The following is a 12,126-nucleotide window of genomic DNA, read 5'->3' as shown; positions in this document are numbered from 1 at the left end:
GGCTAGTCCCAGTCTACCTTGCCAGAATAAGGAATATCCTATTTCTGTTTTTTAAAAAGGCCAGAGGAAACACTCATCTGCTTTCCATCTGGAACACTGGAAGAAATCTCCTTCCATTTCCCACAGCACGTAATTTTACACTGAAACTTTTTCTGCCAGTACAGGCACATCTATAATGCAGAGAGAACACAAGGTGGGAAGGTCTGTAGATGCTCCTCTTCACACTGAAGGTAAATTAGTAACCTTAATCTGGAAGGTTGAATAAATATGTCTGCTGCAATCGGGTCAGGGCTTAGAAAACATCTCAAGGGCCCAGCTCCTCAGCTGGGTAGTTCTATCATCACAGGGTTAGACTCAGCATTCTGTGCTGCAGCCTAATATGAAGTATGCCTATTGCTCATCAGCACTGAAGGGCAGAGCTACAGCCTCTCCACATGCTTCTTTTCACATAGTGTTTGCATGTGCCCCCACACTTATTCTCTGTTACACAGGTAGATGTACTGCCATGGGCTGTCAGAAAGCTGGCTTGGCAGAGAAAGCTTCTTCCCCAACCACTGCTCTCTTCTGGTTGGGGTACAAACAGCTCATCTTGACACATGGTCTCCTGAATGATTGCTGGATTGAAAAAGATCAAAAAAATCCCAGAACACAGCCCTTTACTGTCTCCTCCACATAGTTCACACACAGGTACACACCTCAATGCGGGCACAGGTCAGCTGCCAACATGTTCCCAAGACAACTAGCTCCCAGTGTACCAAAGATAAAAAAAGTAAGTCCAGCAAGGATGCTCATGGTACAGCCCAAATTACCAGCATCACAGCTAAGCCTGGTTCTTGCTAAGCAGTGAATGGCTGTTTCTATCCTTATTACAGCCCATGTCACAGCCCTAACAGGCCACAGGGCTTTCTGAAACTCGACTGTCACATCAGGCAAAGGCAGACAGATCCAGGCAACCCCTGTTGCCAGGACATCCCTTGATCAATAATCACTGTTTCCAGGGCTCATTTGGTAACCTACCATGCTGTGGTGGGATTCTCCCTTTCAAGTCCCACCTCTAGGTTTTTAAGACTCTCAGCTGTGGGGGTTGTGTTCAGAGACTGCCTTTTTTAACCATTTCTTATTTGAATGGAAAAAAGGCATTCCACAATGCCTATGTTCAAAGTATTTTTTATTGTCAGGCACCAGAGGAAGATTTAGTGAGTATAGTGGCCCATTAACTACCAGCTGTGGTTCAGAAAATACATGGATTTCTCAGTTACACAACATCCCAAAATCACATTCTTATGGGGAGTTACTAAACTGTAGATTCCTGACCATTTTTTGAGGATTTTGTCTTCGTTGTATGAGATAGTAATGACACTAAAATCCACACTGGATTTCTAACTAATTCTCAGGCAAAGTGCTGTGAAAGAAAGTCATAATACTGGAACACCACTATGAAATAAAACAAAGCACAACAGCCTGACATTTCATTTTCAGTAGTTATTTCTGTAATCACTTCTTTTTAAACTGTATGTTCAGGCAAAAAGATGAAACTTCTAACATTTCTTTAAAATCTCCTATCCTCTACCCCAAGCACTAATCTAAATCAGCCTGTTGTCAGGAGTTTCCCATGTCACTTTGTAAGAGAATCAAGCTTCACTAAAGTAATATTTAATTTAGAGGTGAAAAGTCTTAAATTATGGTTAGCAGAAAAACTTAAAGTGTTACTGTGCCCTGGCTTGTTTTCAAAGGAAGAAGAATCTATCCTACAAATGGCCAAGCCTCTGTCTGGCCAGGATGTACTTGTAACTAATTTAGGCATCTGCTTTTGATGATGCCTTTTTGGGCTGTTGTAGGAAGCAGCCTACACTAATAGTCATGTATGCCATTTTTGGCAGTAGGCCTGTTTCCTTAATTAAAGTAATTTTATTCATACAATCAATAAACACACATTTCCTTCCTAAATATATCTTGAAAAAATGTTAATTTAGATAGAGTAATAGAGTATTTGGCCATGCCATAATAATATTAAATCAATATTTGAAGGAGATTAGGGAACATCTTTGAGAATATCAATATCTTCACTAATGGATTAATAGTTCATCACATACTTAACAATAACTTAAAAAAAAATCAATATTTAAGCCATGTTAAAAAAACTAACAAGGGAAGTCTGGATTAAGGCTGTTTTTTGGTCCCAAATCTAAAAAAACCCCAAATATATAAAAGCAGAATGACATAAATTAAGTCCACCTTGGTACTTAGGATTTCCTAAATCAGCTTCTTAACATTGTTTGAAGTTTATCCTCTGAAGAGCTTTAAAAAAATTGCATACTATTTCTTATTTTCACACTTAACTGAGAAGTTTAACTAGAGGCTTGAATATCAATACAGAATTCCTTTTGAGAATTGCTGAATTTCAGGTTAGACCTCCACCATTCTACTCCAAAGAGCACTTTGCTCTAAGCAGAGGCAAAGGGGTACAGTTAGCTTGTTCCTATTTATCATTTCCTGGCACCTGGCCTCTCCACCATATGATGAAGCCAACGTCTAGGTGTTTGGGGCAGCGGGAGCTACCCAGAGCAAGCAGTGTGCAGTCTCAGGCTGGGCAGGTGCACAGAGCTGCTCTTTAAACCACCCCACCACCTCTGTTCTATCAGCATCTCTCTCAGAGGTGATTTTCTGACTCCCCTACCTAGGAAAGTCCTATCTCTCTTCACCTCTGAGATTTTAAGCCATAAAACCCTGACTGCTGATGCTATGCTTTGCCTGCAGCTCTGCCTTTCACTTCTCCATGGCAGAGAAGCTCAGAGAAGTTTTTCACCACAGCAGCCACAGTGGTGTGGACAGGCTTTCCAGGACTGGGAGGCAAGCGTAGAGAAGGGGCCCTGAATGAAAGGGAAAAAATAGCTTTAGTCCCCAACCACCAAGACATGATGAGAGGTACCAGTGCAGAATCACACTTTTGCATAATGAAATCTCTTCCCACCTTCTCCGCTTTCACTGAGTGAACACAGACATTGCAAGGCCTGATGTAAAGTGGGCATCACACTGTCTCCTTGCCTGGTCCTTGCTCTGTCCTTCATTTCTCTCTGCACACACACACTGCAAGGTCCCCGAAGCCTGAGTTGCCTTCTAGCTCTGCGTTTGCAGAGTTTCAAACTCAGTGGTGGCCATAACACTGGATCATGAGGAACTTTTCAAAATAAACTGCAACAATTACAAAATACGCAGCCATGCTCAGTGATGCTTGGAGGTTCTCACCTGAAAGGTTAAAGTGCGAATAGTTACAGGGATGGTGCTTCCCAAATGAGTTGTGTTAGAGCAGGAGATAATGTACGACTCGGGGCAGCAAGACCACAACTGATGCCCAAGGCATGTATTTGTCGGTAAAAGCTGAAGTTCGTCATGCATCTCTGCCCCAATTCTGTGATAACTGAGAAGTATGAATGAAGGGGTCCTGACAATCACCTTCAGTATGTTCCTGAACTCAAAAGGATGATGGGTTTCCAAAACACGCTGGTGTATTAAGGAAGAAAAATAAAGCAGGCTCAGGATTAGAGAGTCCCAGTTACCTGAACAACAAACATTAATCACACAACAGGACATACTTTTTCAAGCTGTAAAATAATACTTCCTAAATTTCCTAGTTTCAAACACATCCTGGGATCTACTGAGAATTCAGTTTTGCTTGTGCATTCCAAGAGACAAGAGTATTTTTGGTTTCATGGTCTAGGAAGCAGATAAAAACCCAAAACTATAGTTTGGAGGCCAATGTTGTGTCCAAATTAAATATGAACTTAGGTTGCTCCAGTGTCTTATTAACTGTGTGTTGCATAATCCATCAGCCAGCTGACAGATTACTTGTGGGACTGTATTTGTGAGAGCAGATTCCCTCAAACCACTGCACTTGCAGGAGCAACTGTCCATCAGTGGGAGATAAAAGCAAAATCCAAGTTTTGATGCATACAAAAGCAATTTAGCAAAATACTTCTCAATAAGAGGTCTCCCCATGCATTGATGCATCCCTTTCTCCAACTGCACTAGGTATGATTCCAGCTAGTTCATCACCCTCTATTGAAGTGTTTTTGGTTGTCAGGTGGATTTTGAGGTTTTTTTTTGGTGTTTCTTTAAATTAGTGTTGGAGGGTAGAAAGCATTACATGGCTGGGCACCTCCTTCTTGCCTTGACTGGAGGGGTCAATTCAGAGAATAAGACTCTAGACTTACGTGCTTCACCCAGTGTGAGTAGTTGGTCTCCTTTTGAGATTCATTCAGCAGTAGTTTCATAAACAGAAAAATAGTAAATGGCCTGGGATAAGCATCAAAGTTCTTGTGCTGTGCTGTAGATTTATTGCATTTTTGGCTGACTATAGATAACAGCCTACTTCAGAGTGTTTATAGGAAGCCATCAGAATTTCTGTTTGTATATAATTTTCATTTATTAGGAAATTAATATAGTCCCCAGTGTATATAAATTTCACAAACTTAAAGCTGGCAAATGCATAGCACATGCTCTTGAGAAATACTGTAAAAGTCTCCCAAGGCTTTTTTTCCCCATCTAAAATCTGCATTGAATGAAGCATCTGGTTGCCATTTTTGACTCCCTGCAAAATGATTCAGAAAGGACCCATTTCTCATTTCCAAAAAGATGACTTAATTCTATCTGTGTGGTACTGCAAAGAGAGCATAAATTCCCCAATCTCTTCCGACTTATATTATTGTAAGTCAAGTCACTTCAGTGCAACTAATCCTGATTTGCATCAGTGTAAGCCAGGAGAGATATAAGGCCTCTAAATTTCTTCACTGTTTTCATACAGTATTTTCTCCTTCTGATGGTTATCCATTAGCCTATAAATCTTGATAGTCCTAAACTCATACTGCTGATTAATTCTTGAAGTGGTTTGGTTTATTTTTAGTGATATACTTGAGCCAACTCTGGCAGTCGTATTTTCTGATCCCACAAGAAGGTGCTAGTCTGAGGAATTTAGTCTCAGCTTTATAGCCATGCAAGACCATCCCTGTAAACTGCCTCGATGTCTGACTGTGCATGTCTTAGGGGTGCCCGTGCACTTGCTCAGAAATGCAATATTTGAAGATTTACATTCACAATTTTTGTAACTAGTCATTAACCAAACTTACCAACTCAAAATCCCCAGTCTTTAGCACAGTACCTGTAAATGTTCCTAAGGAAAGGATGTACCCCATAGGTTTCTGAGGGATTCATCCCCCTCCTTACTGCTCTCCAGGTAGCATTTTGTCATCTGCTAAGCGGAACAGATACCAGATTGAACCTTGAGCAACAATGTTAATCTATTTAGATGTCAGTTAAGAGACTGCTCAATGCACTAGAGAGAAAATGGAGTTTTAGGACTTTTCATTTACACCGCCTTAAGAATTAAATGACATCATCATGAAACAAAACATTAGAAGCATGGTATCATCAGAATGGCCCCCCTGCCTCATCATTTAAGTTATGACTTGTTCAAGGGGTTAAGAAAGTTGATAAACCTCTTTTCAATCATTACAAGGCACTGTGTCTGCATCTAATAGTTTTTCATTGAAGAGTGATATCACTAGGCATTCAATAGTTTAAAATTACTGGCTACTTTGCTCAATTAACAAGTATAACACTACTGTTCAGCTTTCCCATATATACAAACCTCTCCAGTGTCAACTTCCTGGAAGTAACTTTATTTTTATATATGAAACTGAAATTATTGCATAGCAAAACATCAGCCTTACATCCCTCTGCTATAAATTTCTAAGTTATGTAGTAGTCTGTATTTACACAGTTTACATGGGTTTTTTCCCACTTGAATGTTTTAAAATAATACTACAGAGCATTCTTAGAGCTGTATTACTTCAGCGTTCCCAAATGCTGTGATACAATTCCTTTAAGAAGAAATACACTACATCATTCTTTTGCTATCAGCACTACAACACTGAATTTAGACAGCATTATTCCCTTTCTACAGTGAAGCATAGGAAATTAAGTGACTTGTCTCAAATCATACACCAAGCAGGATATGTACACCCAGGAATTGATTTTGGAATTCTTCATTCACTATTCTGATGCAAGTGGCATAGTATGATAAGGATATATGCTTTAGCAATGTAACCTTTCTATGCCATTTTACTTAACAATAATTGTTCATTTTGTCTTTGCACAGAGTTGCTGTTGAGTGATGTCTACTACATTTCCACCCCTGAGACACTTGCCTATCACCTACTGCGACAGGAAATTAAAACTGTATTTATAATTTGCAAAGTGCTTTGGGGCTTCTGTGGATCAAAGGTACATTGGAAATGGAAAGTATTTCATAATTTTAACTGAACAGCTTAGCTTCAGAGTTGTTTCTCTGCAAGTAATAAATTAGCATTTCCTCTTCTAGTTGCTGTCTTTTGGTCTCTGCTATCTTTAATGTGAATTTGCAACTGTCAAAATGAATAATATGTAACATCAATTTAAACCCAGCTTTTCGATAAGTTCAGCATAATAGTTTCATTTTGTCTCAATTCTGTTGATTGCTATTAAATTCTGGATTGTTTTAAATTCCTTGAGACCATCTTGAAAGTATCAATTATAAACCCTAGACATTTATTAAAATTCAGCTTGAGATATAACACTCATTTGGTTGGAAAACTTTTCTTTCTGTCCTTTGCACTTAATACAGAAGAGGTCAAGAAATGTAATTTGCCATTTAAGAAAGTAGAATGTTTAAAGAAGAAATGTTATAAATTACTGTAGAGATTAGAAAAGGAAGAAAAGAACCTTCACAAAGAGCATAGATGGAGGTGAATAATCACACAGTACTTGCTTTCTGGCCATCTACACAGTTGTTGACTGGTCAAAGACATTGGAAGAGAAATTATTTGAGAACATGAAGCTCAGAAGTAACGTGACTCTCTCCATTCAGAAAACAAATTTTTCTCTGAGTTGGAAATGGAAAATGAAGTCATCAGTTCTTGGAGGTTAAAAGATTTCTATAATAATATGGCTTATGACACGCTCCCTAAGAAACTTGTTATTTCTGCATGACTAGATGTTCTAGTGGATCAGAGCTAGATATGCTGTTTGACAGTAGAATTCTGCATAAGCCCTCCTCCCCTTTTCTTTTAAGTATTTGTTATTCCAAATGTTTATTGATACTCAGAATAAACAGCAACATCCATAGTTTTTCTCCACTAACACAGACACTTTTCACAGCCTCAGCTACTTATACAATATTGTATAAAAAATATCCCTGCCTCTTTGCTTTGCAAAAAATAAATTGCTTATATCACTGAGATCAGTTATTAGAAACAGACAGAAAACAATGCTTAGAAATAGATTAGGGTTGGTCTAGAAGTAAAAAACTGAGACTGGAATTCAGACTGGATAATACTGAAATCCTGTTGGCTGTTCTTTAGAATTTTTGTTCAGGAGTGTGGATGATCCCATAAGATCACCCGGACGGTGTTTATACTGTGCTTGACAATTATATTCAGAGCTTTCTACATCTTAGCTGTTACTGGATATATTCTCTCTCTAGAAATCATCCAATATGTGAATTTCTGAGTTATATGCAAATATTAAGCAACCGTTATTTAGGCCACATGAAGATATTCAGTCTTTTCTTTTTAATCTACATCCTATTTTTAAATCAGTCTTTGACTTTTTACACTTCAATCTAAACATCACATTTCCTATTAATTATTTACACTGAAGTCATCACTAATGTTGATAAAATGATTACTAAGACTCCTTGATCAACATTCAAATGGGAATCAAATTGCTACCAAACATGTACTGGTTTCTATTTTAATTTTTTCTTTCAAGGACCCTGACAATTGCAACCAGAAAGATTCCCTAGCAATTCCTTAGTGCTAATAGGAGTCTTGAGTTTCTTACTTCCCTGATCTGGAGCAACACCTTGTGTTTCCTCCAGACCTATAAAAGGAAAGTGTACAGTCTTGGCTTCTGGCCAGATTCATCTTGGCCTTGATTCTAGTGTTGCAGGTGAAACTTCATTATATACCTGGACAGTTATTTGTGCTTGAAATTACATGTCTGAATTATCTAGTAGAATCACTGATGTAATCTTTGACATAGGTGCAACCCCAGCATGAATCAGTCATCTTCTATGACTAAAATGCATGTACCTGAATATAAATTCTTAATACCTGGTAATATTTCCAAGTAAACAATGCACTCAGTAAGGAAAGAGAAATTTTCATGTCAATAAGGTATGCCAACTTAAGAAAATGCATAGACATGAGATTTGACTAAACTGGGGAAAAGTGGCAAAATATTGTTACATTTTCAGGGCCTCAAAGCTTGTGAGATGAAATAGATAATATATAAATAATATATAATTATAGGTATAAAAAAAGAGAGATGGAGGGAGAGTGACAAAGAAGCTAAAGATACAATTTAATCTTTCACCCAAAGTACTGTATAAACAGCTCTGTTTCAGTTTTCATCTTTCCCTTCCTGTTATCCATGGTCTTAGTTGTTTTTCCTATAGTTTTTTTATTACATCTCAGTTTGCCATTCCCCCCCCCTTTCCATTCTTATGTTTTTAACCTTTAGCCCTTGACTACAGCACAATAAGTTTAGTGTGGCATCTATCTTATCTAAGTCATTTCTGCTTAAAAAAAGTCTTTCAGAAAAATAGCATTGAGATTCCCTTTTTTTTTTCAGAATAAGCTGATGTAGCAGAGGACTTCTGGAGAGGCTATTTCATTATTAAACTGAGCCAACTACCTTAGATGGAAGTGGTTAAGTAGAAAAGGATGATTCATAAATAGCTGTGCATGCACACGATTCAGATCTGGGGCTTCCTGCAGTGATGGTATTTATTATTTTCAAATCTAAACATTCATGCAATGGGTAGTGAAGCCAGGAAACTGAGCTTAAAAAGTAACTTTAGATTTGTCCGCTTTTTTACCAGACAAGTTTGAATTCTGTTTGGAAGCTTTGTGAATGGTGGCAAGATGCAATTGCCTTCCCTTTTGCTTTTCATCTCTCCCTTCTCACCCCAGCAGAGCGAGCAATGAAGTGACTAGGGAGAAATGAACTAGAGTAGACAGAGGAGGAGGATTTCCTGGAGAGACAGGGAAGGCAGGTTGTGGTCTCTATTTCACTTCCTAGGAAATTACATTCCAAAACTACTGTGAAATCTCACCTATTTTTGAAGTAGGAAACTTACCTATGCTCTGCCTGCCACTGGTCTCAGCCTCAGCCCAATCTTTAAGATGGAGCCTACTTTTGTTCTTGAGTTTTTCCAGGACTGTTGACTTCCTCTCACTAGGAACTGGATCGAGCTCATGTCTGGTAGCAACAAATGTCAGAATGAATGTCAAAATGCTGCTTATGTTCCCAACCATGGTGATGGGGAAAATGGAAAAATGGCATGTCATCAAGACCATTCAGCCATAGGATAAGTGTGTTTCTTTATTCAGTGCCCAGAAATCCAGATTTACACTGACGTCAGAACTGCAATGAATCCCAGCATGCTACTGGAAGCTGTGAAAGTTCATAAAGCCTCCCAGCCCACAAGAGCCAGACTGCTCCCCTGGACTCTGCTGGGCCCAGACACAACTGGGGAAGCAGAACAGAAGCCTCCTTGCAGGGCTCCTGACATACCCCGCTGCCAGGTCAGATAAAGCTTTATGCCACTGAGAACACTTTGTGGGTAAAAGTTGGGTTTATTGGGTTGACATGACACAGGCCACTCTGTTTTCCATAGAAAAGACAAGCAACTGGAAACTAAGCAGAGAATTACACAGAGCTGTAATGACTGTGTACACTGCACAACATTCATCATTGCTATTGAAGACTGACTGGGACCATAATAAATACATGACTATTTGATATATGTCCTCAAAAAGGTCATCCAGAAGCATATCCTGGGAAGCCCCTCCTGGCATGAAGCACAAGACCAGCCAAATTGTTTTAACTCATGAGTATATTTTTAGAGTTCATTTAAAACATTTTGTCATGTATGTTCTCTTTTACAGAATGATACATCACCACTGACAGTCAGTGCATACTGTTTTCATAGCCTAGCTTTCAAAAATATTATGAACAAATATCACAGTGGTATTGTTATAATGAATTACAGTGATGTGTTTCTTGAGAGAGTGCCAATGACTGGTTTATATCCTCCGTGATGTTACTGTCATAAGAAACGTGGCACAAATCTTTTCCCAAGGTTCAGAAGTATGTTTGGAGCAATAATGCTACACATTTTTTTCTTCTTTAAACAGTTTTCTCTCAGCCTTGATGTACAGCCTTTTAAAATTTTATTTTAATATGGTCAATGATCTAACAACAGTTATTATGTTTGAAGTTGCTTTATTGTAATCTGGAAATAATTTTCATCTGACTCTCACCAACAGCCAACCATAATAAAAGATGTATAAACCAAATAATGTTACACAGAGGCTCTCATGACTACATGAGGTTCTCAGGCAGTTGTACAGTCCTACAGTACAAGTAGAAAAGGAAACACCGAACTCTGCTGGTAGCTTATATGTGAGGGAAAGAACATTTAGCAATCTGCAGAGAACCCCTCTTCAGGTTCCTGTTCGAACACCTGTCCATTAGAGCCTGGGTACAGGCTTTGAGCTTTCCCTGGGGGTGTTTTGCTCCCAGTCATTGGGCAGTGTCTATGCACTAGGACTGGTGCCTTGCCAGCCCCCCAACAACCTTCCCAGATGAACGGCTTCCCTCAGGAATGATATGTCAGCAGGCACCCTTAGAAAAATACGGCTGGATGAACATGAAATTCTTTTTATAAGATCTGTAGGGGGGAAAAATGTCATATGTTTGCCAGCTGCTTGTCTTGATATAGGCTTGTAGTTGGAGCTATTAAAAACACAGGATTTTTAACTTTTTCTTTTTCGTGGTTTTTAATCTAGCCAACCCTGCGAGAACAAAAGTTCATTTAACTCCAGCTGTGTTCCACCACATTCATTTCAATAATTTTTGGTCTACTGAACATACAGAATTAAGTACCTGTGTGTTCTGAAGTGGCATAGATATTTTGTCTTAGGCTCTCAGAAGTTGTTCTGCACAAAAATACACTAAGGGGGAATTATATGCAAATATATATCTGGCCATAGCTGAAATGGCAGTATTTGCTAATAGATACACTGCACAGTATGGGAAGCATTTTTAAACATACAGAATAAGATATAATACCCATTACCTTTGCAATTTTGCAACTATGTCTAACACATTAACTGCTGCCTTCACAATAGTAACCCATCCATAAGAAATTCTAAATGTTCTTTCAGTATCCCAAGGAGTTTTGGATCTCACAATGCTCCTTTTGCTTCCCACACAAAGATATTTCACTCACCAAAAAATCAAAAACCCAACCCCCCAAAAATGAAATGCAAGCAAGAACATTTCCAGAATGATAAGGAGATCAAAAGTAGTGAGTGAAAACAAAAAACTCTTTGCCTAGAAGAAGGAAAAACCCTAAGGGGCCCAGAGCCACATTTTTTTAATGTGACAGGCACTTAGAAGTGTAATTGATGGGGCAGTTAACATGGCTCTTGACCAAAACAGTTCATATGCGATAGCAATGTCACATTTATAACATGGTAAAAATCATGCTAATATGTATTCCATGAAAACACAACTACTTCATCAAACAGGAGAAAAAAGATCCCCCATGTTAGTAAATATATTCAAAGTTTAAGTTTGAAGGGCTATATTGTTATTTCAGATTCTTTCTACAAATAGACACAAGGAATAAATTCTCAAAAGCTCCCTCTTTTCTGTTGTATTAGGCTATGCTACCTTTGCCACAAATATGATAAAGGAAATTGTCTACAGTCCAGGTTTACAGTGGAAACCAATTGCCTCCCACACCAGGGAGAGGGCCAACCAGGTCATTTATCAAAAATCACTAATGCCTAAAGCCATGGGTCACTTTTCAACCTAGAGGATAATAGTTTTTCCTTTCAACTACAAATTCCAGTCTAGACATGCTTTAGGATGCCTTTTGAAATGTCTTTTTGCTTAGTGTGCTCCAGGGTCAGTTACTCTCATCTGAGGCTTCTTTACATGATCCCAGAGCCACCTGCCTGTCACAGGCAGTAGGAAAGCCTGAAACAGAGAGGCAGAAGAGTTCCCCAATGCATGATT

This window comes from Manacus vitellinus, unplaced genomic scaffold (assembly GCF_001715985.3).
Source record: "Manacus vitellinus isolate BGI_N305 unplaced genomic scaffold, ASM171598v3 scaffold_20_pilon, whole genome shotgun sequence".
Taxonomy (NCBI): domain Eukaryota; kingdom Metazoa; phylum Chordata; class Aves; order Passeriformes; family Pipridae; genus Manacus; species Manacus vitellinus.
This window is presented reverse-complemented; position numbering follows the sequence as displayed.